At 31.1% G+C, this 23,955-nt stretch overlaps 1 protein-coding gene across 2 annotated transcripts in view; it reads left to right on the plus strand.

The window, feature by feature from the left end:
* The first annotated feature begins 384 nt into the window (after window positions 1–384).
* Window positions 385–23,955, plus strand: part of LOC105200285 (metabotropic glutamate receptor 2) — a 122,069-nt gene continuing 98,498 nt past the window's right edge. The window contains exons 1-2 of one of the 2 annotated variants that reach the window (XM_026132544.2): window positions 390–498; window positions 1,106–1,292. The gene's annotated coding sequence lies outside the window, so the exon portion shown is untranslated. Of the gene's footprint in view, window positions 1,293–23,955 lie in introns of both variants that reach the window. The other variant, XM_011167761.3, reaches the window with a different exon arrangement.

Consider the following 23,955-nt stretch of genomic DNA (forward strand, 5'->3'; position numbering starts at 1 on the left):
TCCATAATAAATTATATACATGCAGTAACTCGAAGTACTATCTCAATATATATCCGTAGCTTCGAGATACATTATGAGAGAAACTTTGAAGATCGCGTTGTCTCCGTGGCAAGGTCTAATTGATTCGATAAACGCAAATAGGTGGGAATAATTAAATCTCTTCTCTCGGCGCAGTATGGAGAATCAAAGCTGTCGAGGTAATTAACTCTTGCAAACCTGTGAGGCCGATCCTCCTACTGACAATCATCTATCGATCGTCGCGCATCTCCCTTAACCACTCATAATATTATCGGCCAAAAATTCCCATCGTCCCGAGTGTCCGATAAGAGAACGCGCGCCGCATGGGATGCTGGGAAGAGGGGTTGGTTCAGTTCAAGCCGGCGCCCTCGCTCTACAAGTTCCTTCAGTATACGCGCGTAGCTACATTCGGTTGGACCCTATTCCGCATCGCTCGAAAATCGCGTAACCCTGACATCGGGGAAATCTCCCATGAGAGAAGTATTTCGTCGTCCGGTATACGTGTCAAATTACCGCTGTGCTTACCTGAATTTCATCGAAAACAATTTAAGCTGGCGCGAATCGAATTCACCCCCTTGAAGTGTTCTAAATTTATACCGCTCGTTATAAATCGAAACTTTAAAAAGACTTCATATATCGAGATTCCACATTGATTGATCGTAGAAACTTCGAGCAAACGTGAATTGTCTACTTGAGGTTTGCAAATTGCAAATCACATGACTCTGTGAAAAATTTGGGCAATAATGTCATTTTATTTTAAGCGTTCCGCAAATTGCTTAAAATAATTCATATAATTATTATTTATGTGCAATGAAGAATATTGGAATATTGCAGTGCATAAACTAGATAATTAAAAAAAAAGTTAATTTTATCTCGTAAAAAACGGAATTTTCACAAACAAAGATTAATTACCTTTTGTGAAAAAACAAATTCTATGATGTAATTTTATATTTTGGAAGATACTACAACTGCGTGCGCAGGACATTCATAATTTCTTTATCACGGCCATCAGAGATTCAATCGATTTCAATTTGCGCGAGGTGGTACTGTCGAGGCAATATATCTCGAATTCCTTTACTTCTTTCAGTACGTTTTATAATGCTAGCCTGGAGAATTTTTTCGACAATGGTACCATACGAGTTTCTCCTCGAGATAAAAAACACGGTTTATTCGCGCATGTAACCATTGTAAAATATCCATACCACGAGGCCGTCACAGTGTTCCAGCGCGGAGAGAGGATGGCAACATTACGAGACGAAGTTTAACTCAGAGGGGTAAGTACGATCTTGATTGCGCAGAATACATGAAGCTGCTTTAGCAACTAATTAGAAAATATTGCCATCGTGCAGCTTATTATCCAAGCAATAATTCTTAGTGTTAATGTAAAGTCATACTGACACCTATTGGTTGAGTAAGCAAGAACAATGTTAATATCGGCTTAACCATTTAGCTAATACTAGTTTAATGCAGAGAGAAAGAGAGAGTAATACTAAAATAATGTTCCAATTTTCCCATGTGTCGGCACTTCTTTTATTTTTCTGCCGCGGGGAACTAAATCGAGCTGCTGAATTAGCTTTTTTGCTTACAACATTTAATATTCTCTTTCTCTCTTCTTTCCTTCTCTCTTCCCCCCACCTCCCCCCCTCTCTTTGTCTGTTTCTTTTTTCTTCCCTCCCTTTTATTGACTCTTTCTTTCTCATAGGTAATGTTGTGTATAATTTAAATATTTATTGCGTTACTTTTTTGTACATATGCACATCTATATATGCCAAAGACATGTCTAAAAAGTTTATCATGATTAAAAATGTCTAAAAATTTTGTCATTCATCGTGAAGTAAAATTAAAATAAGAAAATATTGATATTTTCTCTTGCAAAAATGTTAATAGCTCATGCATACTTTAATAGAATTTTTTATTATACCATTAAAAGCAAAATTTCTCATATCGTTCCTTTCGAGACATTATCCTAACTATTATCACACAAAGACCTATCGCCCCTTAGCCCTTATAGAAAAAGTCGATGGCCAAACAGCAAACCCTTAGACTCAGAGCGAAGCATCTAAGATCATCGTACGACCCTTTACGACCGTAGTAATTCTTTAGACTGCGCACACAAACACACTCTGTTCTCGGTTATGTAGCTACTTCGTGGTGGCAGGGAGTTTCTTTAGCCCTGATAAAGTTACACTAGTAGCAGCTGAAATCCATCTTACCAACAGGCTCTTTCACCGTTCCCCTGAATTCACCAAATTCACCCTTAGACAAGTCAAATGGAACGTATAATTATCAAGCACTTGTGTGCGCGATCAATCACATTTGCATTATCGTTGTACCTCTGATTTTTATCTTAAACATGTGATGCAAATGCTTTATAACGCTCAGCGATATTTTAAGAAACATATACTTAAGAGGAAACATAAAACATGCATGCATAATCTTTAAAAAAGGAAACAATAAAATTGTTTAATGTGAGGTAAAATTCGTTATTATTTATTTTATTACTTATTAGTATTTTATAAATATTCTTAAAAACATTTATATACGAATATAATAACAAAAAGTATTTTACAATATATTATAATAAAACACATTATTTTATAAAAAAAAATACTCCTAAAAACATTCATTCACATTAAATAAAAAATAATTTTAAACATTTTTAAAAAAATTGACAAAACATTTTCCAAAATATTTGTACTTTTCTAATAGAATAATATAACATTTTTTACAATGTAATATTCAAATAATAAAATAAATTTTCTAAATCAGTATCTGCAAAAGCTATCCACACTTAGAATATAAAAAAAAGAAGATACTTCAGTTGCAGGCGTTCGCGTGCAAAGAGTATCCCGACAGTGATTTATTATAACATTTTATTTCACGTAACATACTCTCAAGGAAACTCAGCTTTAGATATACCTATGATATGCTGGCGAATGAGTTGTACTCTGTCGTAAATATAAAGAAAAATAAAAATTGCTGCAAACATTTTGAAAGCTGCACTTTATGTTTCCCCGATGATATAATTTTTCATTCACTATCTTTCTCTTAAATCGCTCTAGATTTTTGTGTCATAAAGACTTAAAGACATGTACGCCTGTTTACGGCGAATAACTTTTAATGAATGCAATATTCTCCTGTCAAGTTTATACCCAACTTTCTCGAATCAAACTTGATTTTTGTCTTACAAATTTTCGGCTTCTCCCACCGCGGATTCTCGTTTCACAACAGATGTGCGGCAGACCGTATCAACCATATTTACCGTTTTGAAACTAGTTAAAGTTACAAAGTTGAATTGAGAAGCATATTAATATTCAACAAAAACGATATTATAGCTGAGCACAATACTAAATCTGAAAAAAGTTAATGCTAGAATTAAGTATTCCTATTACAACTGAGCTGCGACTCACGGAGAAGTTATTTCTAAGACTAAAAGACTATTATCTACCCACGTACACCCGATGTCTTACGAGATGGTCGTGAGATGAATATGCATTGCGACAATGGAGATGAGAATTACCCCTTGACACAGATCCCAGATTATCACTTGATTCTTCAGACATCCAGAGATCGTTATAGAAACAAGAAAAAAGTATATAAGGGTAAGTAAGAGTGGTGGTCTCATAAGAGTTTGGTTAAAAAATTGCCCGTAACAACAGTGCGTAAAAACAGCCAAGAGTATCAAAAGCAACAATTGCTATGAGCAATTTTCTTAATTTTATCGTCCACAATTTTCCATGAAACGATGGAAATCTTAATAATATAATAATGTCTCTGCTGCCACATCGTTCTTATCGCGAGTAATTGTATTACGTTTATGCGAGCACATTTCCACAGGACAATTCAAATTTACATAAACGAACAGGCGAGAAAGTACTTTACATTAGATTTAACATTCTTCATGAATCTCATGAATCTCATTCGGACACTTGCGGAACAATTAACAAATGTCGAGTGAACAATGTAACATTATGTGTAATTTTTAGATGTAATTAAATGTCAATAATGAAGCAAAAATTATTTACCCTTGACGTACTTTGCTTCATTATTTGATTGTTCTCCAACAAAAGATATTTTACTATTTTTCATGCGCATATAAATATTTGCGCGCGTACATTTGGTGGTACATTTTACGTGTGTGCACACAGGTATACTTACGAATGTAAATACAAACGAATCAGATGCAACTTGAAACAAAAACCAACATTACCATACATTTTCATAATTTTAACACGCGCATGTTGGTCGATCCCCTCTAGAGAAATTTTCATCTCGCTATTACGATATTCGATTAATCACGAACGCGCGGTACTCTCGAGAAACGTGGTCGTAAATGAGGACTATCGTCGTGATAATTTTACAGCTTCAGCAGCAGCGCACATGAATATTGTGCATATCTACGATCTGAACTGTAGTTAGGTATTTAATAATCATATTATAATGCATCCCGTACAGAATAAATGGATTCTTTATTAAAAGGCATCCACTAGCGCAGCCGCAGAAATTTACACGAACCATTTCTGTTCTTAATTGGTCTTTACATTTCACACAAGATTTAATTTCGAAATATGCAAAAGGTATTCACTTGTGAAAGTATGCTTATTTGCATTCATTTCACTATATTTGCGCCTTTAAATCTGCGTTTGTAATGTAATTTCTCGTTGTTACTAAATATGTGGTTAATCAACTTTGCGATGGTATGACTATCAAATATTCAAGCAAACCAGTGAAACTTTTAAACAATGATAACAATGTATCATTGAATAATACAATTAACTAATTTAAAATATATAAACAATTCAAAATTGTTGTATTCTCTGAAAACATGAAAAATGAATAATCGATATGCTGACACGTCCGCAGCAAACGTGATTCATTTTTATGCCATACAACGGAATAATAACTCAACGTAATAAGAGTCATGTGTATCTATTACTTCTTGCGTTTAGACAGGTTATCACAGTATTTTTAAAGTTCATCGCGAACGAAAACTCTGCTGGTAACACCTTTCCGAGCACATAAAGAAGTGCGAACTTAATTAGTCGCGACAATGTCACTTTTAAACAAGCCGGACGTAAACGCAATTAACCACCGTGGCGCAAAAATATAAAAGCTGGGACTTGTTTATCTGGGTTTCTCTTTGTGGCATCAAATATCCGATGAATCCAGAAAATATCACAATATTGTTAATAGAGAGCTACATACATATATATGCCGTTTATTAAAATTTCCATTGAAAAACAGTTAAATAAAACTATCGTTATTGAGCTAAAATGATATTAAATTTTTGCGGCTTTAATATATTTCTCCGACATTTCTATTCATTTTATGGTATTTATTAAATTTCTTATATTCATATATCCGAGCCACATGCTTCTTTCCTCTTTTTCCCTTTTTATTTGTCATATCCAGGGTGATTCATAAAGTTTTATGAATCACCCTGGATATGACAAAGTTTTATGTTTTATGGGATATTTTTTGAGAGATCATTATATAAATAAAAGATTTATGTACACATAAACGCGATACACTATATATTTGAGGAGGTCCAAAGGGAGAGTGCGGCATTGCAATCCAAGTTATTTTTTGTAAATTGAAAGTGAATGAAAGCTCACGCTAAGAGAAAAAATAAATTTGAAAAAATCTATTATACATTAAATTTTAAACATATAAATGATCATATAAATTAGTACTCGATTCCGCAATAGAAAGAAATTTAAGAAACTGATTTGATTAGATTTGTTTATATTATATATATATATATATATATAGATTTGTTTATATTATATATATATATATATAGCATATGACAATGTGTGTTCAATAAATGTAAATATTACCTCGATTATCGACATAGAAAGTAACAACGTGATGCTTCGAAACGTTATTGCTTGGATTAGAGTATAGAGTGCGTCGACGCGACGATGCAAATATTACCGGAGAGTCAATTCTGCGCACCGCCAATGATTATCCATTAGACCTCGAATAACGGCGGTTTATAATACAATTATGTGGTAACGCCTCATTTCCGGCAGAATGTGACATTATTTGGAAATAATTACGTAAGCACGACGAAAGTGCATCCACGATAAGCCGGAAATTGAAAATACGCTGCAGAATCTTCATTATATTCAAAGCTAGTTTGAAGGTATTTTACTATCATATTTACTATCATTTTACTATCGTAATTGCAAGTTCCACTCATTAAAAACTAGATTACAAAAAATGTTATATCACTTTAATATAAAATAAAAATTTTAAATATTTTTTTTATTACAGAGAATTGCTTTTCTACATTTTTTAAAATATAAACGATTCCAAAATTTTTTAAATCCCTTTTTGTTAATAGACGTTTCATAAATCTAAAACTTTGAAAATCTACGACAATAAAAGAGAAAAAGAGAAAGAGAAATTAACATTATATACAATAATAATAACAATATGTATTGTCTAACAATATTAGAGATTTTTTCTTAATCTGTACATATATAATGGAATATAAAATTAAAAAGAGATATATTTCATCATTATAACCATCTGCGTAAATATTGTTCTTAAAAAAAACAGTTATTCTTCTTTAATTACGCATTTTTGAATAAGTAAGGAAACAAATTAGCATCTTTAGTACTTACGATATACAGAAGTTAGACTTACGGAAAATTTATTATCATATTTTGCTGAATAATATTGTCCGCCCTGATAAGTTTTTAAAAGCGATAATTCAAGAAAGATAGAGGGAGGGAATTTTCATATTCTTCATCAAATCGTATTCGATTAATGATAAAGAAATAAAATAAAATAAGTCAAATAAATGGCCAAAAAATATGACGCAGGTTTAAAATTATTTATTTATAATAAATATTAGAATGCAACGAAACATGATGAATATTCTCATTGATGAATGTTCCGTCAAGTTCTAATACTTATTATAAATAAAAATGCAATATAGGTTTCATATTATTTATTCATAATAAGTATTAGAACGCGACGGAACGGTCGTCGAAATAGAAACAGGCCAAAAAAATATAGTATAAGTTTAAGATTATTTATTCATAATAAGTACTGGAATGTGGCGGAATGTTCTTGACGAATGTTCCGTGGCATTTTAAAACTTATTATAAATAAATAATCTAAAACCTACATCATATTTTCTATTTATTTGACTTGTTTTTTGACCTATTTTATTTTTTATTTGAAAAATACGAAGAATTTTCAAATTCTATAAAGGAATGATATATCTCGTTATTCAAAAATAAATTGAAAAAGAGAGTCCTTTTTGTCTCTTTCTCTCCCCCTCTCTCGCCCCTTTGCAGTCACTGTGCTAAAATGTTGAATAATTCAAATCGTTATATATAATAATTTAATTTGCGTCCCTTACGTACACAAAACGTGTGATTGTTTGGAAAAATAAAATTTTAGTACAAAGTTTTTCGTAAAAGATATCTATTCAAACGCAAGCAAAACATATAAAGAACAACAAATATTTTTTGCAGTAGTTAACTATATTTGTAAAAATAATGATAAATATAAGTGAGATTGCTGAGTAATTTTAACGTTGTATTAGGTAAATATTTTTTTATAATTTGCCTGCTGTGCTTTGAAGGTATATCATGCTATTTGAAATAAATGTTTTTCGACGAAATATCAATAGAAAATATTTGCAATGAAGAACCAATGTGATATATCAACTTGAAGAAAAAGTCTCTCGTGTGACATAAATGTTGTTTATCGCTAATTACATAGCAGCTTTTTGCAAAGTATACTGTTCTGATAGAAACGTATACATTATCTCCCACCATAAACTTCCATTATCATAACTACATTTCTATGTCATTATTACAACTACATTTAATGTTACAATAATAACATTGAAATGTAGTTATAATAATCTATTATTTTAATGTATTAATATATGTTACAAAATCACATCGTTAATTACCTATAAGAATTATTTATATTCAATATATATTTTTTAAGTTTTAATCTATAGCTAGAAAGTAATTTTTTGTGAATTAACAATATCAATACAAGATCGAATTCATAAATTAAAATTTTTAACGAAACACAGATTTAATGGTAAGAAATTTTCGAAACTAGACTCCGCATATTAATGCTAAGTATTGTTATTTATAAATATTTATTTTAAAAAAATATTGCTCACATATCTCTTGAAACTACCCTGTCAATTTGTTCTTTCAAGAATACCGCAGTACAACAAATTTATCTTTCCAATCTCAAGACTAATCACCCGCTTTTCCGAGCATGAGCTAAGAGGGTAGTTAAAAACAAAAAACAGCTGAGTATATCTTAAAAATTCCCAGAGTACAGCGTTTAATGCTCTGTATCGTACCATTAAATTCCAGCAACGTACCTTATTTTCGTCCTTGGTCAGCAAAAATTTGTTACATCACATTCCACGAATTTTTTATCTGACCACCACCTACATTATTAATCCCACTATTTTCTATAAGAAATGAATACCTGTGCAGATTATCCCACTAACTCATAATATTGAATTAAGTAATAAATAATATATAATAAAAAGATAAATATTTTTAAAAATATTTTTTGTAGTTGGATATAAACTCCGTTTATTTTAATAATATATTCAATAAACGCGTTTAATACGTTAATGATTGTATTCGTCTTTGTTACTATCGTTAATGTTTATTGATCCAAATATATCAAATATATAATTGGCCACAAAATATCCATGGGAACAATGTATTATTAGTCAAATAACAAACATATACGCGATAGGGGAATTACATTTTACGTAAAATTATGAAAGCTAAATCAAAGTTTGGAAAACATTTTACATAAACATCTTCCTGTATATTGTAGATGTGGGACAAAACAATATCGTGCAAACAAATATCCGAAAAAATGGCAACTCCCCATACAAACCCAACTAGGCTCAAGCTCGTTATAAAAAGATGTGTGTAAAACTCTACCTCCTCATTTATTCAGTAGATCACGGAATTAATAATGAGTTTGAAGGTGCCAATACGATTCTAGTTTCCTTAACATTGTGTTTATATGATAATTCTTCCGTTTTATAGAAGCTGTCAAAAAAAGTGATTAAAACAAATTTTTTAAAATAATATTTGCAATTGTTTAATTTATAAATAAATTACTTAAAAATGAAAAGAAATGTGGATTTAACAAAACCTTTCTGTTTTCTAAAATCATATACATATATAAAAACTCCTTACGCGGAAATCTATCAAATCCTTCGAATATAGGTATTTCTCAATTGCAATCGCTTGGTCTATTCGTTTGACGTTCTTCAGTTCCATTGAAACGGGATGCAACCGCGTCTAACATCTTGCCTTTGTTCACTGTGCAAGACTATCGCAAGACGATCAGAAGGCGCTTTTACTCGCGCTCAATAAGGCGAAACGAGCAAAATGCTCAATGGCAAAGAAACGAATTTCACGTCCTTCCGTTCGAGATCGATAGACGATCTTCTCGCTTTTCGAGAGACCGTCTAATAATATAAAAAAAAAGTATATTCGAAAACAGAGGATGTGAGATTTGACCGGAACTATGAGTAAACAGATTTGAAAGAATCCTTGACCGAGATTATTATATAATATTATTATATATAAAAGTCAAAATTAAAAAAAAATGTTCTATGTATTATTATGATACAAGAGGCAATATGGAAGCGACAGATTATTACAAAGAGATATTTCAATTGCTTTGTAATAAACGTTATTAAATTTCGAACCAACGATACTCAAAATTGAAACAAGTATTAATTACTGTATTCGTGGTCTACCATTAAAACTCTCTAAAATTAAAGAAAAATATGGAAAACCTCACAAATTATTTTATTGTAATTAATTTAAAATTTTTATCATGCAATATTGATTACCATCAATTTTATACGGGCAATCATTTATTTGGCTCATGCAATTTTAATGTGTGCGGCACTGCTGACATTTTCTATCGAATAATATTGCTTCACACGGGCAAAAATATTTTTGTGGTTGTCATCATTAAATTGAATTTTTCGAAATCTGTCATCTCTACGGAAACTATTCACGAAACATTCGAATATGCACTGATATTCAACATCTCTGAAGAAGAAGTATTGATTGCATCTATATACATGATGTCGATTTCACTTGCAGTCATATATTCACGCGTGGAAGCTCTCTGATAATAACACTCCGTTCACGGGCCATATTATTTCGTGCACATTTGGAAAATAACCGATATCGTGAAAAATAACTCATAAAATTCGCATGAATCAACACTTTACGATTCTCTTGAGATCTCGACGATACATGTCCCGTAAACGCCATGTCCGTTTTGTATGCACCACTCGCATTAACGTCATATCCATAAATGTAAGCTCCAAATAGGCGATTTAATAAATGACGTCTGATGCGTTATGGTCCATAGCAAAAAAAAGACCGTAATGGATGAATAATTAGATTTCAAATTAATCGGGTATAACGTGATATGCATTTGATATAAAACGCGGATAAAAATCGATCATACTAAATATTGCAGAGAGCTGAAACGTTCTAACTAAAAACAAGACACGAATATTTAAAGATATTGGATATTTCCTTATAAGGTGATTTTATCAAGTAAAGCCTCTTATTCTGTGACGATTCTTCAATTTCTATTTTAGAGAACTTTCAGTTCTTCTCGTTCAATAATATTCTTGGCGAGTGTATGCATTCTTTAACTACGTCGTCCTTTATAGACAGTTTCTATATGTAAAACATTTATCAAATAAAGAACTTCACTCTTATGATAGAAATATGTCAATATAATATAATATAATATTTAATGTTTCTAAGAGATTAATCATTTATTATAATTTCTCAGCAATATCGCTGAACAGAATAGTGTAATCTATTAACCTTTTTAAAATTTTCTTACATTTTCAATGTGCATTAATTATTGTAAAATTAATACAAATACAGATTCTGAGAATTATCAACAATACATACTTCTTTCTCGGATGTTTTTTTATAAATTAAAAATTATACATGTACACATACACACAAATAAATAAATAAATATGTATACACATACGTATAAAAATGCTATATAAATACTAAGGAAGTAACTAAATTTACATATCCAAAAATTCATGTCACTGTGGGAGGAGAAATCTATTTTCCCATCTCAGCGGTATGCCGTCGCGAGTCTAACAACTTTCATAAGTGAAACGGCGCCTCTCGTCTTAAAGCGTTAGCGAGACTCTAAGTCGCGCAACAGGCGTTTTCGCCACACATATGTAATGAATAATCTATTGCTGCGTCTGCACGTCTAAGTCAAGAAAATTATTATAGCTACGAGATTCATGATTTTTTTATGCGCGTAATGTATCAGAAATATAATGCGTTAAAAAGTATAACATAACAGCGAATAAAGTATACCAACAGCAAATAAAAAAAATATATTTCACAGATCACGCTTATCTATTGACAAACATAAACAATTTCATATTTTACGCGCAAAAATGTATTCTATCACAAATTCTATCTATTTGATATAGTTTATTAAATAAGTATACTTTTATAAGCCGACGGAAGGTCGATAGATGTATATCAATTATTCAAGACCATAATAAATCATCTTATATGAGTTTCATAGAAAATTCGTAGCTCCACCTTCTCCATCCAGATCGCCGAAACTTGGACGATATGTATGTAGAACAATACACTATAAATAATCCTCACACGCGGTAACGCCTATTATTGATCCTTCATGTCCAAAACAGCGAATTTTGTACGTTAATAAAGATCTTTTGCGATCATTAAACTAATATATTAAACATATCCTTCGTATATTATTGAATATTAATTTATGGTCTGCGTGTGTATGTATGTATAATAAATTTTATTTATTTATTACATGACTTATTTATCAACTGTTCTATATTGCACATGTCATGATTTTAAAAAAATATGCTAGAAATTAGTTACATATTACAGTTAAGCTTTTCGTTATAGAATGTTGAGTTTTGTGATTTAAAAAAAGCATATTTCAATTTAAAAAAAAAAAATTTTTTAATATCTCGTTTTTCCCATTTTTTCCCTCATTATATTTTTAAACATATCTCATTAATGTAAACCATGTCACATTTTAAAACGGCTATATATATCATTTAGATTGTTATAATCATGTTCGACTGAGCTTTAGAATTTCTTTGTAGCAATTCACCAGATATGTAGACATCCAATTAATGAGAGTCATGACGCAAGAAGCTAAGAGAAATTTGTGATAATAATTCGAATGTCCGCTAGCTGTACACATCACTACATACGCGGAAAAACAAACAGCAAAACGTAGCAAAAAGGCAAACACTTGTTCCTCCTACGTTTGATTCTTTTTCGGTATTGTATAAATTTCGTAATTTTATACACAAAAAAAAGCAAAAAATATCATGATACTAGAAATTGAACGTAACAAAATTGCTCGAAAATAAAGAATCTGAAATTAACATTAAATCGTATTTTACAGAAATATAAATAATACGATATAAATGCTAAGAGAATGCACGTTGCGTAAATTAATACGTTTTAAGCGAGGCAATTACTCCGGTGTAACATGAATCTTTAACAAATATCGATCCGTACGCCTAAATTTTTTTCAGCATAAATATGCAGCCATACTTTGACGCTATGTGCATTTAATTAACGCTTGTTATCTTCTCTGGTGATTACTTTTGCCTAGATTAAAATTCTACCACTATTTCGGACAATAATAGCTATCAGTTGTGAAATAATTCAGATAGCGTACAATTCCAGCGGCTCTCTCATCGTTCAAATCGCCAATAAATTTATCTATCTCGAATGAACGAGAACACGTTGGACTCTCCGCGATTGATATAGAAATAAAAAACAAATAGCCTACTGCTAGAACTGGGTAAAATTAACGTCCGCGCGCCAGATTATCGACCGCTTATCGGATTATACGAAGATTTATTTTCTAATAAATCGTGTCGTATATATCTCTTCGATAAATTTCAATATTCTATCGGCTCACTCGAAAAGCGACATTATCCCGTCTAGGGACAAAGGGCGGTGTGTTGTACCTATGTATCGACATAAACTGTGGTAGATATTGATGCATATACAAAGGACAGCGTCACGCATTAACGAAACTGCGATATGTGCCCTGGAGCCTACAAGGAAGGACGAAATACAACCGCTTTATGCGGTAACGATGCCACGCCATCGATCATTTTCATGAAATACAGTTACGAGGTTCTCCCTCGTGTCGAGATCCTGCACTAAAGATATTAAATTGTCACTTTACTGCACGCCATTGCATCTGCAGATGACATTCGTAGGAAATACAGATAGTAATTTATTAATTAAGCTGCGGCATACGTATATTATTACAGCGCTAGAAGCAAAATAGGAAACTGAATTTCTTGTAATATATTACGTTCTTACAGAAACGCCTTCAATTTCTATGATACAAAAATTCATCACAGATATCAAAAGTTTATTAAAATTTTTGTGTCTCTAAATAAAAGCGGTGTTATTAATATCGTTTTTGATATTTTATTTTAGTATGCATTAAAATTTTTTATATGCAACTTAATTAATTTTTAAAAAATTTTATGTACATTATTAAACCGTAATTGCAATTTCTTTAAAAATATATATATATGTATATGTACTAAAAGAATTAGGAATTATTGTTCAAATTAACGAAAAAAGCTTCTATATAATTCAATTAAAAATTGCAGATTCCAGAAATGTTTTAAAATATAATGAGGAAAAAGAAACTGAAAAATTAAAAACATTATATCCCGATTTTTAAAGCACACCATAAAGTCGGTCACACACGTCCAAGTGAACTTGTCAAGTATGCATGAGCAAGCACGCGTGTCAAATTCATCAAGATTTTGACAAAATCGCAGTTATTTTGGCTTGAGCAAGCGGATTAAGGAAATATAAAAAAGCGTTTGATTTACCTAAGTCAAACTGGCTTGTTCAAATAAATCGTGCAGCAACATGGCAAACTCAATTTAGATCAATCAGAAATTGCATAATTACGTTGAAACATACATAAACATATAAAATTGTTCATCAATTGCTTCTTCTATAATTGTTCAACTTAATTAATTTCTTTTTATTAATATTAATAATGTTATTACACGAAAACAGCTAGAAATTACAATAGAAATATTCAGCTTAAAAATTGAACATTCAGTCATCACAGTATCTAAACTCATATTTTACATCTGTAATGCAAATCTCATTCATACAAATTGTATAAAGGGCTTCCCTATGGAGAATATTTGCATTTGCTTGGAAGTAATTAGTCATGCTAGTTAAATATTCAATCGAAAGGTGACACTCGCTTAATCTACATCTATTCCCTGCGGCGATACTTTGACAAAGATACACGCGGATTCCGCAGTTGCCTCCGAGGCATGAATATACGCTCGCGGCGATATCTGGCATTCTATTATACATATCAGATATCATAAACAAGGATTCACTTTACAAGGCAACATCAGCACTCGAGTCAAGCGGATGAATGTAAAATGTTAGAAAAGAAAAAATAAAATATCTTATTTCTCAGAGAGAATTTGCACATCTCATCATTAGCAGAGTTACAAATTTCGCTTTAATCAAGGGAGAAGTCAAATGCTCGTTAAGAAACGAAGGAAAAATAATACATATACTCTCTCTCTCTCTCTCTCTCTCTCTCTCTCTCTTTCCCTCTATTTCTCTATTTTTGTGTATTAAATTTATAATTATAAAATTTTAAATAACATTTAATTAACGCATGTGACGATAAAAAAGAAACTTTTTTTTCTTGCCTATTAATAACGAATTCTTTTGTTCGGACTCATGAGTGCTTCACTCTCAATAAGCGAAATGAAAAAGTCATACAAAATTCAAACTTCAACTAGATTTTTTCTGCGAATAAAAGATTCAAATAGCAGGCTATTTCTTTCCCGAAGAGGGTAGTGCGACATTGAATACGAGTCAATTTAAAAATAGTCGAATTTTTTTCATACAACTTGACGCTGACATACGATACGAAGTCATTTCTCTTTGGATCCCACCTATTTCACCCACCCGCAGTTATTAAACTTTTTTATTCGTGTTATATCGATCAAAACCAACTAACAACCACCAAAGTTTTTTCGACGATTTTAATTTTCCTTATCGACACCGTTCTGCCGTTCCCGTTCTTCTTCTCTGGAATACCTGCAAAACTTCTCTTATTACATGGACACAATCAAGTGAGTTCCTGTCGTCTCTTCCGTTTTATAAATTAATCATGGAGGAATTCTATTTTTAGCGCATTAAGAGATTGCTTGCAAGTTTGATGGTAAATTGTAGTTTTTTTCAGTCTAAAATAATCCACTAGCGTTGGTAAGTTACAAGTAATAAAAAAATAATGAAACAATGTCAAAGTACAAGTAATAAAAAAATTTAATAAAAACCCTCGAAATTTTTTTCTTCTTTAAATTAAAAATGTAATATATTTCTTTTTTAAAATTAAATTATCAATATCTTTTTTCCGTCAATTATACGCGATATGACAAATTGATAAAATTATATATATAAAATAAAATGAAACAATGTCAAAGATAAATGAATGATTATAAAAGATACATTACAGAATCACAATAAAAGTTTAGTGTGTGAAGAGTATATTAACGTATGGTCATCTCGTACAGTCTCTTTCTTTCTTCTATCTCTGGCTTTTTCATTTTGCCTTCGTTTTGCTACGAGATAACAGCTTTTTCTCCTGGTAGATGGAAACCTTCGTACCTTTTTCTTGCTTTAAATGAAAAAAGTGCAATCCTTTTACACTTTTAAATATATGCAATAACACGTGCTTTCTTATGTATCATATACTGTCGCGAAGATCACGGAATATCCTGGAAGTACATATGACGCAAAGTGCAATCGTAAAAAATACATATAAAGTTAATGCAAGTAAAATATAATTAAATTAATAATTTAAATGATTCAGTTATTATCAGTTAACTGTGCGTCTATTATGTTGCATGGAAGGGAGCGATTTTGCTCAAATAATATAATTTGAGAATCAGTCTTCTGAATATTAAGAAAGCTTATGAATGATGCTAATACAGCATTATTTATACGGTAGTCATATTGCGCTAAGTTAGGTGAAACAGGTATATTCTGCTCTCTCCGAGAAGCTATATGTCTCGTGGTCCCTTAAGGATACAAATGAATCCCGCGAGAAGTAGCTCTTACAGCGGCAACACGTGCGCATTTTACAGGTGAGTCTGCGCGGAAAACGCGAGATAAAATATTGGCGTTTCGTAGTATCTTTCGCGAAACAGCAATGTATCTGCCCCGCACTTCCAGACTGATGGACTTCATCTGTTTTAGAAAGGAAAAAAAAGAGAGAAAAAAAAAATATATATATCCCAGGTCGACAGTGGTGGCAAATCAACAGGGTGGAACGACATAACGCAAAGAGAATACCATTGCAGATCACGTAGCACATAAACCTGTGATATCTCGATGCGTTTCCTAAGAATTAAAAAATAAGAAAAGCTTCTTTCGAATGAAATACATACAGCTGACACGTTAATTTTGTTCAATGTTTTTTAAAAATAAGAATATTATTCTTTAGCTTCACTTTTCTAATGGGCTTGAAAATTTGAACGAAAAGCTAGAGAATCTCGATTTTACTACGTCAACATTATTTTGTTGATAAACATTCTCATCCCGTTGTATAGTGCAGATAACGTTTGTGTTAGCTTAAAATATGAGCAGAAAAATGGAATCTTTGTGTACACATCTCCGTTTGTATCCTTTTACTGAATATGTATATTAGTGAATCTTAGTAAACATCTCGTTACATGTAAACATAATATGTTGCATATTATAATATCCTTAAATATTGTAAGTTGTTTGTAGAGTTATAACAATAATTATTCTTACATTCTATCATGTTACGATTTCTACATAATATACTAAATTCTTAAGCAGGACAACAAATCACGATAAAGTTAAAATAATTTTAAATAAATCATATTAATTAAAAAGTGACTTTTAATAATTATTTTCACATCATTTTGATGTCATAATGACTTTTCGTTCAGCTTGGATTCTTCTAATATTTTTGAAACTGCATTTATTACAAAATATGTTCGTGTCCAAAAAAGATGTAATTAAATAAGAAAAATATATATAAGATTTTATTTTTTTAGTTTTTACGTAACACTTACTATACAATAATCTGTTCTGAGATATTTTTTCTTTATATATCTTTCTATTAAAATTCAATGCCTGTGAAAAATTAATTCTATAAAAAGAAAACCTGAAAAAGTCAACAGACTTTTCATATTTTATCACATAACTCACCGTAAAGTTTAGTGAGCACATATCCATTTTGTATCACGTCATAAATATCCTGATTTGTGTGTAACAAAATAACAAAGATTATTCTGAAACACGACAAAAATCTTGGTTTCCATGTTGGATTAAGTAAATATTATTATACAATGATAAATGAAACACATAATTTAAAAAAAAATAAAAATCTTAATAAAATATACATTCATATACCAAATATTTTACAGAGAGAAGAACTTGGAAGAAGTTTCAGAAGAATTTGTTAAATTTGGCGATGCACCAATTTAAGTTTCGTAAGGAATTTGCGCGAAACTTGCTAACGAAGATCCTAGAGCAAATCAGACTTCCTTTCTTCTCGACTTATATCGGAAATGCCGACAATTGCAAATAGACAACTACATCGCGAAGTAACGAGCTGCAATCGATTTTTAAAGTATTACAAAAAAAGAAGCAATTTCGAGTATATTGATAAGCAAAAACTTTGTCAATATACATGTACATAACAATTCTTGACCAACAAAAAAAAATTCAAGAAAAAACTTCCTTAATAAAAGATATTTGTATTGTACTTCAGTGGTCTTCTCAGCAAAATTTCAATATTATGTTGTAACTATAAGTAATGAAAGATGTTATTGATTTTCAAATATCTTGTCTCTTTTTTGTTACATATTATATATATATATATATATATAAAACGCGCGCGCGAGTGTGTGTACACACGAATATAATAACTGTAAGGTATTATAGCATTTGGTATCTTATAATACTTGCAGCAAGTTTCGAAAAGTAACACGATACACGAGGTTGTGCCATGTCTTGTTTGTTTAAGGGTGATGTGCTAAAGGTAACGCAGAAACTTTGAAACGCTGTACGTGATTTACTAAAAGAGCCATTGCGCCTTATTGCGGTTTCAAAATTTCAGTTCTTTGTAAGATAAATTAAAATAAATTCATCCACTACATTTGTGCTCTAAACTAATTTCAATTAACATAATATTCGTAATATAAAAATTAAAGAATAAAATTTATCTCATTTATTATTACAAGAAATTTACATAAATTGCTGACTATAATAATAATAAGGAATGATCAGGTTTAATATTTCTTTTGTTTTTTTTCTACTTATCGCGATTACGTTTCAAAGCAGAACACAACGATATACAACATCGGCATACGAATGAAAGAATCTTGTTTATATAACATATCATATGTATAACTCTCATACCAAATACAAATGCTATCTTGCAAATATATCGTCGAGATACATCTCGAATGTTAATAATAGGCATGATAAGAAAAATGTAAGATCATTGAAAATATGTACACGTCCCGCATTCGCTCCATCAAGTGATTTTTTCTTACACTCAAATCTTTGATAAATTATTTGAAAGTTCTTTGATAAATTATTTCTAAGTTTTCAAGCAATATTTAACGTACGTTTTTTATTTCATAGATATATGAAAAAGAGAAATAATTTTGCGATACATATGCATAAATATGTTATACTATATTTTATTTATGCCTTTATGTATCTGTTATTAATTTTTCGTGGCTATAAATTCTTCTTTTGCAAACCGATCGATAGAAGTGCATGCGTAAGTCAACGAAGAGCGGCTTTGAGAAGGATTGCGCTGAGAAATCGGGATTATAGATTTATAAACCTATTGAGAGGTCAAGTGCCAAGTGGATTTTGTCCCCGGCTTCAGTAGATTTAAGCTTTATATTTTCTCAATAACAGAGGGTCTTATATAAAGACAATTTTCGGATCCGTTTTTTTAGAAAGATATCACAAGGAAACTTTGGTGATAGGCAAATACCGAGTTGATATTTTATTGAATATATAATTAATGATACGGCAACAATAGTTAACATTTGTGTTATATGTTCTTCTGATTTAATCCGTTCTTGCGCGAAATGAAGATTCACATAATGTGCCGATGCATTTCCGTCTCACGTAGCTTTGCCCGCACAGCTCGTCATAAAAATTTATATCCGCGTGATACAAGCTTCGGCACTCAGTCCAACTGCGCCAAAGCAAACGCGCCATCGATTTGTCGTTCACGACACACTCAATCTTGTGCTCGATAGCGCAACCAGTTTCTCTACCCTGTGAAAGCTATCGTGGTCGAATTTAATTTGTCCATGTCAGGAGTCACATAGTAACCAGCCGATTCCGAATGACACAATCGTTCGTTTCGTTACAACAGCATTGTAACTGCCGTTTCGGTTGTAATACAATGGCAACAAATCACGATTTCGAACAACCGCGTCAAAATTGTTCTACCTTTATAACTCAATGGCAATATCTCTATTGCCGTTCAAAGATTTACAATTAATTAATTTGATTTAATAATTTGATCAAATATGCAAATCGTATTAAAATACACAGAAATGCTAAGAGACCAGCGTAAAATCTATTAAATTACAAAACAGTATAAACGTTTTCTACTTTGACAGAATATGCTACACCATGTCTCATAAAAATTTTTTATTCTTTGCCACATTTTCGCGTATAAAATTGTCGTTTAATATTCTCGTCATGACAGAACATGTATAAAAATATCTATAACGTCGGAAATCTTTCGATGGAGAAAACCCTCAAGAACTACAGAACCTCACAAATGTATCTGACACTTGTCATGCAATACCGCGTTGAAAGATAAGATATCACCGCAAAATAAGAATGATCGACTACACAAACGTTATTGCAGAGTTACGACGTCGCATTGATGTCGAATGTAACATAATTTCTACGCTCCTATGTAGACAATTAATTAACCATTCTTGTATCGACTCAATTCAGGTTTCACGTATTGAAGGATAGTTAACTGTCCTGAAGAGATTCTGTCGGTTGTAGACAGGAAGGAAGCCTAGCTCTTTGAATGTCGCATTTCCAAGGTAATTGCGTGGCAAAAGGTGGCCTAGTATGCATCGCATCTGTCGACGATGCATGTCGGCGGAAAGGGTTTAGGATGGAATCGAGGAGTAGCTAGTGAAATTATATTCGCGCAGAAAGAGCGAATCGAGCAAAGCTTTCAAGCGAGAATTCAACAAACCGTGAATCTCTGCTATTAAAGGGAAACTGCTCGAATATCTTTCTACCATCTGCGAGATATTGACTTTCAATCTTCATTCAACAGTCTCGATGATAATCATCACCCTGCGTGACAAGATATAACCGCTATCGTCGTTAATTATATTCCTCAAGTCATTAACGGATGAGCACCTTTTATTATAAGCATAGTTAAAGCTGCATAATTCGTCTTTGATAAGCAAATGCGCGAGGAAGCCTACCATCTCGTACATACCTTCGTCGTTTAGAAACTTGCAAACTTGCGACTATACCGCTAAAGTTTGCGTAATTAAAGTCCGTTCAATAAAGTAAAGTGTGCACACGCTCTGTCAATTTCAGCGATACTGTTAAAAATAATACAATATTTTTTTGTGTTTCTCTTTTATAATGTAACTAATATTATTCAATAATTTTTACAACGCTCTTTCCATCGGAAAGATCTTATATTTTTCTCAGTCACGGAGCTTTCAGAACTCGAAAATTACTCTCATAGTCCGCGACATCCATCAAGCGAGTGTGACCCAACATAAAGTGCATATTCTTTTCGTTCGTATGGGAACAAAAGATAGCCTTTCCTACAGAATCGTCTAGCAGCTACGTGAAATTTTTCTTGAAAAATATCTGCTATTCTTTAACACCCGCCGTAATCACATTCGGTGAATGGTAGCAATTTTCTGGAAGAGTCGTGTATTTCGTCATGTTAGTGCGCAGACAATCTAAAATTTAAAACTGCATCATGCTATCGTCAGCGATTTTACTTTAGGTGGCCTTAACGTTTAGTTCAATCAATTCATTCGGGTTGATTCGGTTCGGAAGTTTATGTCCCCGATAAATCCGTCGAATACCATTGTATATTCCCGGTCGCACTACATTTTCTGCTTATAAATTGGAACTTCCGTAAACGTTCGAGAAACTCACAAATAAATGCACGAAACTTCCAAATAGCCTCTAGCGTTTTTAGTGAAAGACCTCTGCAGAACCATCAAATTCTCAAGTTGCTTTAAATCAGTCGGTCGCACGTAAAAGCAATACGGCGTGAAATTCGTGGATATATGATCTCTGATATTATATGAGAATTTTATTCATTGTAAAATCTTAAAAACAGGAATTATTGAAAATTATTGGAGAAATATAATTAAAAAAATTTTTCAATCTGTAAATAGATTACAAAGCCTTTACATTCATAGCGTTAATGAACATATTCCTTTATAATTAGATATCTCCAATTTTATAATAATCAATACAAAATAATGAAAAAAATTCCATAATTATAATTCTTTTTTAGATTTGACACATTAATTACTCTGAAAATTGACAATTTTTTCAATACTTTTTTGTAAAAAGACTCATATGTTAAAAAAAATTGAGAAAAATATAATGTCGGAATAACATCTTTGAGATTTATATCGTGGATTACGACGTTATTTTACATATGGAAAGCTTACTATATGCACACACAGACTTGACAAGAAATTATCTGGTTAAATTAAATTATGGATTATCGTAATCTGGATTTACTGCAGCAACTTATCTTTTTATCGGCATCGTTATCTAGAATTGAAATATTTTCACATCGTAAAATACAATCTTTTGATATAGTAAAGCAAACTTCCAACGAACTTTCATATATGATGATAGCCATTACATTAGTAATTATTTCGTAATCATGTCTCGTACCTGCTCTAAAGAGTCAAGTTTAAATTAAAAAATAAAAAAAGAATAAATAAACTTTTACAATCAAAATAATATTATGTAATAATATTAATAATATAAAATCAGTAACTTTACGCTACTAAATTAATATGCAAAATATATACGTAATAATGGAATTACTTTGCAATATGCATAAACACATACATTACATAAATTAATTAAAATTATATAATAATATTCCAATTCAATATCTTTTATTTCAATGTTTAATTGTGTATCTTTGGTTTTATATTTTATATTATTCTTTCTCACAAACATAGCAAGTTTGTTATATTCTCTCTCTCTCTCTCTCTCTCTTTGCCCCCTTGCCTTCTTCCCTCTCTTTCTAAGCTGTCAAAAATATTTATTTTGTAAATATTTTATATGTTAAAAAAAGTATTGCTTGAATTTTCAATAATCTAAACTACTTTTATTAATCTATGTTATCATATAATATGTAACATTGTGTCACATTTATTGTCGATAAATTCACACTAATCAAATGTGCAAAATTAATTAATTTTGACAACAAAAGTTTTAACGAGTAATTTCATCGTACACATTTTTTTATTTTGAAACAATAAATTTAAAACAAAGAAGTTATGTTCAATGATAATAGTATTATCTCTATTCATTTATTTATAAAATTTTTTGCAATAATGTAAAATTTATCGAATTAATGAGCTCAAATATTTCATAAAACTGATCTTTTCGAGATGGTATAGATGTCATAAAGCACTGTGCTAGAGAATATTTTAAATTGAACGTTTCAAGAATTGAGAAAATCTGCCGCTGTAATATTTCATCTTTTAAGGAAATATAAAATATTTTGCAACTTCATAAAACCAGAGTAGCTTTCTCCAAAATTCACGAAGTTTTAAGCAAATTGTACGAAAGTAGCTTATTAGATCAGAGAAATTCCGAAAATTATGTATAAAGTTTCGTGTATACGTAAACAAGTTTATATAATTAATATGTAACATTAAACAGAAAAAGTCTGTTAAATCACATTAAACACATCATTAAAACACATCATTAAAGAACATAAGTAAAAAAGAAGGAAACACCATAAGAAATTAATAATAAGTAAAAAAGATAAAAAAAATATGTATAACGAATAAAATGTGTATTTAGTAGGTATTATCGGTATTATATCCTCATAAATATTGACATTGTGTCCCCAAAAGTATTGTTTTGTACTGCCAATAAAATTTAAGATGTTTGATATTTTGGTAAAAAAACAATTCTTATATAATAATAATCGAAAGCTTTTAAAATAAAAAGATCACCCCAAATAAAAAAGTTCTTTCCAAAACTTATAGAGTTATAGAGTTAACTCACGAATAATTTTTGGCGGATTTCATGTATATAGAAGGCCGATCACGTATTTGTCAAAACTTTATGAGTTTTCGTCGTTTTCAATCTCATGTGAATTTCAATCCTATCAAATCTCACCGTTTTGCGCATTCGAAAAAATAACACGATCACGATTTTTGCAAATTCATGTAAACTTTTTACTTTTCACGTTTCTGTATTTTTCTAGGGGAAAATTACGCGAATAATCAATGGAAGATAATCTTTAATTTCTTCAAGCTTTACAATCATTTACTCGCGATAATTTGGGATGTATTACAAATAATTCATATAACGAGACAAGTCATTATTCAACAGTAGTTTTAGCGGATTAGGGTCAGTCGTTCCGCCGTCACAACTCGTGCTGTCTTTTGGCGACTAATACGACTTGCATAAATTAGAAGTTCATCATACCGGAGAACTGCGAGCAGCGTTCTCGATTTTACTGCTACATTCGCAGACTTAGTTCGATCGATTTCGA

This window comes from Solenopsis invicta, chromosome 11, assembly GCF_016802725.1.
Source record: "Solenopsis invicta isolate M01_SB chromosome 11, UNIL_Sinv_3.0, whole genome shotgun sequence".
NCBI lineage: Eukaryota > Metazoa > Arthropoda > Insecta > Hymenoptera > Formicidae > Solenopsis > Solenopsis invicta.